This window comes from Macrobrachium rosenbergii, chromosome 28, assembly GCF_040412425.1.
Source record: "Macrobrachium rosenbergii isolate ZJJX-2024 chromosome 28, ASM4041242v1, whole genome shotgun sequence".
Classification (NCBI taxonomy): domain Eukaryota; kingdom Metazoa; phylum Arthropoda; class Malacostraca; order Decapoda; family Palaemonidae; genus Macrobrachium; species Macrobrachium rosenbergii.
This window is the reverse complement of record NC_089768.1, coordinates 18810001-18816523: the sequence shown is the minus strand read 5'-3', so window position 1 is coordinate 18816523 and position 6523 is coordinate 18810001.

Sequence of the window (6523 nt, the reverse complement as noted above, 5' to 3'; positions counted from 1 at the left end):
TGTACCTGACGCTGCCTCTGCATGCGTGTCTAATTTCGTAAAGGAGTCCATTTTCAGATGCAACTTTGAACTCAAACGTAAGCGGATTAATAAAAGAAATGAAAAGACTCATCCAATACCGAATCAGAAAAAAAAAAACCGAGCGGGGTCAGGATATTGGAATGTAAGTTTCAATTTTTTTCTAGTATATTAAAAATGAAAGGGAGCGGAAAAAAAAGAAAGACAAGGTGAAACACGACCAAACAAAACGTGTTAGTCTTGTAAAGCATTGTAACTTTAATTCCAAAAATACAGAATAATACCGTATCGAGGATATATACTGTTTTAACAATGCGGAGGGAGAATGATAATGATAATATAATAAATATATATATATATATATATATATATATATATATATATATATATATATATGTGTGTGTATATATGTGTGTGTATATATATATATATATATATATATATATATATATATATATATATATATATATATATATATATATATATATATATATAAATGCTTGATGGTGCGGTCCTAGAAATCTTACCACAAGTTTGTTGCTGATCTAACTGTATCACCTACAAGGGCCATAAGATGAGAAGGAACAGGGGCTTAGGTCCTTACTGTAGAGGGATTCTGTAGAGAAACTTTCAGGATAATAAATTACATGTATTTACGATATAAAGTCAGAAGACAAGGAGGGATAAGTCAGGCCACTGGGGGTCCTGCAGCAGCACATAAACGAATAATAGATGTCAACTGGGTGCCGGGGATTAGACTTCAATGGCACTGTTCATAAGGTTGCAATTTGAAATTCATCAGTGTAACCAACAAGTGTACAGTCATGGCAGAAGGGTCCACAGCGACAAACACTCCTTTCTTAATTCTGAAGAGATGGCTCCTGTAGTCGTACCAAGGGAAGGACGGGGTTGGGGAGGTTGGCACTGGGTTCAAGATACTATGACTGAGTCCTTCAGCCAGTGTTGGATATTGGCTCTGAAGGAGCAGGCAGTCAGGGATGCGACTTGCGTGGAGGTGTTCTGGTCTCTCTCTCTATGTCCTGGAATGGGGTGCTATTTTCAACTGCTAGGATTGCTGGCTTTTGAGCCCGGAAGGCATCCACTTTTGGCGAATGCTGGGCAGTTAATCTGTGCCTCAAGCCATACAGGAGCCACGGACATCTTAATCAGTGCCCCGGGTCATCAGGTGGCCAGGCATCTTCTCCAAGTTCCGGTCATTACCTGGAATAAGAGGTTTATCGCAGCCACGGAGCTCAAGAGAGGATCAGAAGCAACAAGGGACTAATAGAATGGGATCGAAGGGGCAATTTTCCATGACCGACCGTCAGCGTGTCGCATCAAACATACTTAATCAACAGAAGGTTATTAAGTCTGTTTATTATGAAATTTTACTTTATTCTTGAAAGGTGAGTTGTCTTGGGGGTGTTACCTCTCTTGGCAATACTCATACCTTTTAGACAGAGTGGCTCATGGTGGTAGGTTTCGGTTTCCTAACAGTAGTGGTTATGACTTGGACCATCAACGGATGGTCTCTTGTTTGTCACTTTTTCATAAGTTGTATTTCAACAGAGAATTTTCACATTCACAATTGATTCTTGATCCCCTTTATCTGCCGAGAGCACCCCGATCCACTGAACAGCAGCACCAATATGCAGTAAAGGTGCCTCGAAGGCGAATTTCTCAGTTCCTGAGGACTTTTATTCCTCACACCGTTGGACTGTGGAACAGCCTCCCAGAGGAAGTTGTGCAACTGGAACTTCGGAAGTTCAAGCGAACATGCAGTGCATTACTACCCTAATATTATTCTTCTTGCATTTTAATACATTTTTATCTATTTATTAATTTATTTTTTCTTTTTTAATAAGTGGGATCTCTTCTTTACGTAGTTCCTTTTACCTCATCTTATTTCTTCCTAATGAACACCATGTTCTTTGGAAGCTTGAATTTCGAATCAATTGCCCCTGTGGGCTTGTTCCATATGAATAATAGGTTTCATCTTCTGAATAATAATAATAATAATAATAATAATAATAATAATAATAATAATAATAATAATAATAATAATAATAATAATAATAATATATATATACATATATATATATATATATATATATATATATATATATATATATATATATATATATATATATATATATATACACACACACAATTACGTGTGTGTGTTTTGTTATGTATATAATGTATCCCATCAGTATTGTGTTTTAGACACCACGAAATAACGTTAGTGCTAAAAAAAAAAAACAATTCATTCTTAGTTTGTTAGGAACCACATGAACATTCAAATGTTACCAATATGAAACGCACTTGAAAACTCCTGTCCCTGCCTTAATAAAGCAAACTCGTCAATGCACAAAGAAAATTATGGAGATACAGAACTTAATACAATGAACTTTTTTTTTTTAACAAAACAATACAAACAATCTTGTTGGTCACAACGAACTCTTTCTTTACTTGTGTAGTTTGGCATTACTTGGCTAATCTCCATCAAAAACTGCTGTGAACCTGACCAGTTGGTACTAAAGCTAAACAACAAAATTAAAATTTTAAATCCTGATATACATGGCAACTATCTGAAGCATTAGTGCATTAAGGACAATACAATACTGTCCAATCAAACTTACCGATTTATGCCACCACAGATTTAAAAATGTCACACTGAGAGATTAACTAATCAGTTTTCCTCTGAATAACGGTATGCCAGCTCAAGGGAACTGAATAACGATATACAGTGTATTCCATACATATCACAAACGCGAACAGACACGAGCAGATACCACAGTATTTGTAGGACATCCCTCTAGCCACCCCAACTGAAAATGACGGCGGACGGAAAAAGTGTGGACGGAAAACCTTAAATAAAAAAAAGACTACTAAGGCTAGAAGGCTGCAATTTGGTATGTTTGATGATTGGAGGGTGGATGATCAACATACCAATTTGCAGCCCTCTAGCCTCAGTAGGTTTTAAGATATGACGGCGGACGGAAAAAGTGTGGACGGACAGACAAATTGCCATCTCAACAGTTTTCTTTTGCAGAAAACTAAGAAGTAAGAGAGAAAGAAATGGTTGCAGTGTTAGGTTTAGAGTCAAGCACAGTTTTAGCAAGTCTTATTATTGATCGTCTAGCCATCATGGAAAAAAGTTACGTCAATAAAATCTAAAGACTTGATAAATACATTTTGTGTGTTGCTGTTTGATTATCAACTTACTCGCAGTGTTCACAAAGAAACTAGCTTGTTATACGTAATCAGCCGGTCAGCCATTTAATGTCTGATATCTCTTTAAAAGTCATAAATGATTTGACATTTTAACCACTAACATACAGCGTATATATTAAGTCATACTGCGTCCTATAGAAAGGAGTAGAACTGAATCTAGTGAATGTAGGTGACATTTCTAATGATCAATTTTAGGCATCTGCATGCCTGAATGAAATATTTTTTCCAAGTTGATTTCTGAAATATTTCTGTGGCCATACCTTGAAACATAATACACGTTTCAATAGCTATGATATTACAGTCCTGAAATTAGCGTTCTTCAAGATAAACACTGAATCACAATGGCAGCCTCACTGAAAGGAAAATGCCATGGAATGCATTTGACATTCACGTCAAAAGGAAAACTTCCCGTCCGCCAGCAGAGCCTGTCGCTAGCTTTCATGTCGGCTCTGTCGGAGACTTAAAACAACCAAAGCAACGCTAATGATTTGTATAACAATGAATGGATGAACGAGAGGCTATTAAATCTACTGCCAAAACGGTTTTATGAAAGGTGCATTTGTGTTCTTTGGCTTCAAAGCACAACAGGACCATATGACCTTGTGATTCCTTAAAAAGTTTCCGATGTGGTGGTGAAATGTGATCGCTGATAATTCGTTTCCAGTTAAGCTGTATCACGGATTATCGCCATCACTTTTGTTCGTATTGTCTTTGGCACTGATCGGATGTAAAACTTTTCATAACGAAACCAAAATTTATAATTCCTTAATACAATTAAGGAAGACATCGCATACATCCTTGTAAGTAAATGAAATGTTTATGGATTTACATTTCAAATATCTTATTAAAATAATTTCGCATTGAAATGTCTTGCCATTTGAAGACTAATGTGACCAAAAATTCGTAGACGTGTTTAAGCTCTCTCTCTCTCTCTCTCTCTCTCTCTCTCTCTCTCTCTCTCTCTCTCTCTCTCTCTCTCTCTCTCTCTCTCCAGAAGTGAATTATATTTACCGAGTGACTTGTTCCCACCTTCCAGAGAACTCTCAAAGGGTTTCGCACACATTTATGAACTCTCGAGTTTACCAGAAAGAATTTCATTACGAGACTATTTACAGCCCTTTCAACTCTGAGAAAATGGGTCACTTTCATTTAGGCATATTTAAATTTTTCTAGGGTTTCTGACCTCAGGGCCAGAACATAACTAAAAAGGGGAAGCTGGAGGTAGCGGGGCGATTTCTACAATAGGTTTTATTAAGAAATTTTTCAAGGAAGGGCCACGTTTTATAAATAAAAAAAACATTCAGAAAGTGTCCATATGCAGTAGTAGAAATGGTAGAAATTCAGCACAACTGAACAACAGCCATGAGAAATAAAGAAACGCTGTGCTGAAGCTTCCAAAATGTTAAGGTGCTGTACAAAAAAGTTTAAATTTTCGAAAAACTGTCTTCAACATCAAAAATTCAATCGTTTAACTTTCACAAGTAATTCCATGTATAAATCAACGAGGGCACAGTATTTTTAATTGACCGGCATTCGCTAATATATTATATATATATATATATATATATATATATATATATATATATATATATATATATATATATATATATATATATATATATATACATACATATATATATATATATATATATATATATATATATATAAATATACATATATATATATATATATATATATATATATATATATATATATATATACATACATACATACATATATATATATATATATATATATATATATATATATATATATATATATATGTATATATATATATATATGATGTATACATACATATTAGTATACATATTGTGTATACAAAGCTATTTTGTGAGAGAAATCCATTTCCTGGGCTGCTATTCCTTATCTTCGTACACACAGTGTTCAAAGATAACCCAGTTTGTTATGTCATCAATCAATCAGCCATTTATTGTATAATATCCATCTATAACACTTAAATGTGAACTGGCATTTAAACCACTAACATACAGCATGTATAAGAAATTTACATTGTATCCTATAGAAAGGTTAACACTGAACTTAGTGAATCTATGTGACATTACTAACTAATGATTCTGAGCATCCCCATTCCTGAATGAAAACTGTTTTCTAACAAGTTTTGTGAAACATCTCTGTGGCCATACTTGAAACATATTACAGGTTTCATTAGCTATGATATTACAGTCCTGGAATGAACATTCTTTAAGATGAACACTGAATCACAATGACGACTTCATTGAAAGGTAAACACCATGGAATGCATTTGACATTCACGCCAAAAGGAAAACTTTCCGTCCGCCTGCAAAGCCTGTCGCTAGCTTTCATGTCGGCTCAGCCGGCGACATAAAAGAGTCAAAAGCAACGCTAATGACTTGTGTAACAATGAATGGATGAACGAGACACTATTAAATTCACTGCCAACACGGTTTTATGAAAGGTGCATTTGTGTCCTTTGGCTTCAAAGCACAGCAGGAGGATAATCGATATGACAGAGTGCTCCCTTCAAAAGTTTCCGGCGAGGGAGTGAAATGTGATCGCGGGCTTTCCGCCTTCGCTGTAAGGTGAGGTTGCATCACGGATTATCATCGTTGTTTGTGTATCGTTATTGTTTATATATCGCCTTTGATGTGATGTAAAACTTATTTAAAATAAAACCGAAATCTCTAATAGGTAACGAGCTTGTCTTCAGGGAAATATAGAAGATCTGTAGAAAATGATAAGGGTGCTCAAATGGAGTGGCAACACCAGTTAAATATCTTATCAGAATAATTTACCACTTAAAAGACTTTCAAATTGTAAGGGAATGTAAAAATTATTTTAAAAATTGGCGGAGGTCTTAAAGTCTTTGTCTCTCTGGACAGAAGTGAATTACATTTACCGAGTGACTTGCTGAAACCTTCCTGAGTACTCTCAAAGGGTTTCGCAACACATTTATGAAATCTCGAGTTCCCCAGAAAGAGTTTCATTGCGAAACTATTTACACGCCCTTTAAACTCTGATAAAATATGTCACTTTCATTTTATCATTATTATTATTATTCAGAAGATGAACCCTATTCACAAGGAACAAGCCCACAGGGGCCACTGACTTGAAGTTCAAGCTCCCAAAGAATATGGTGTTCATTAGGAAGAAGTAAGCAGGAGCGTCATTTCAGATTTTTGATAGTGGGGGCAAAGGCGGTTTGGTGGGCGAAGCGAGCCTGATCAACTGTTTTTTTTTTATTTTGAGCTATTTTGTGTGCTTTTTG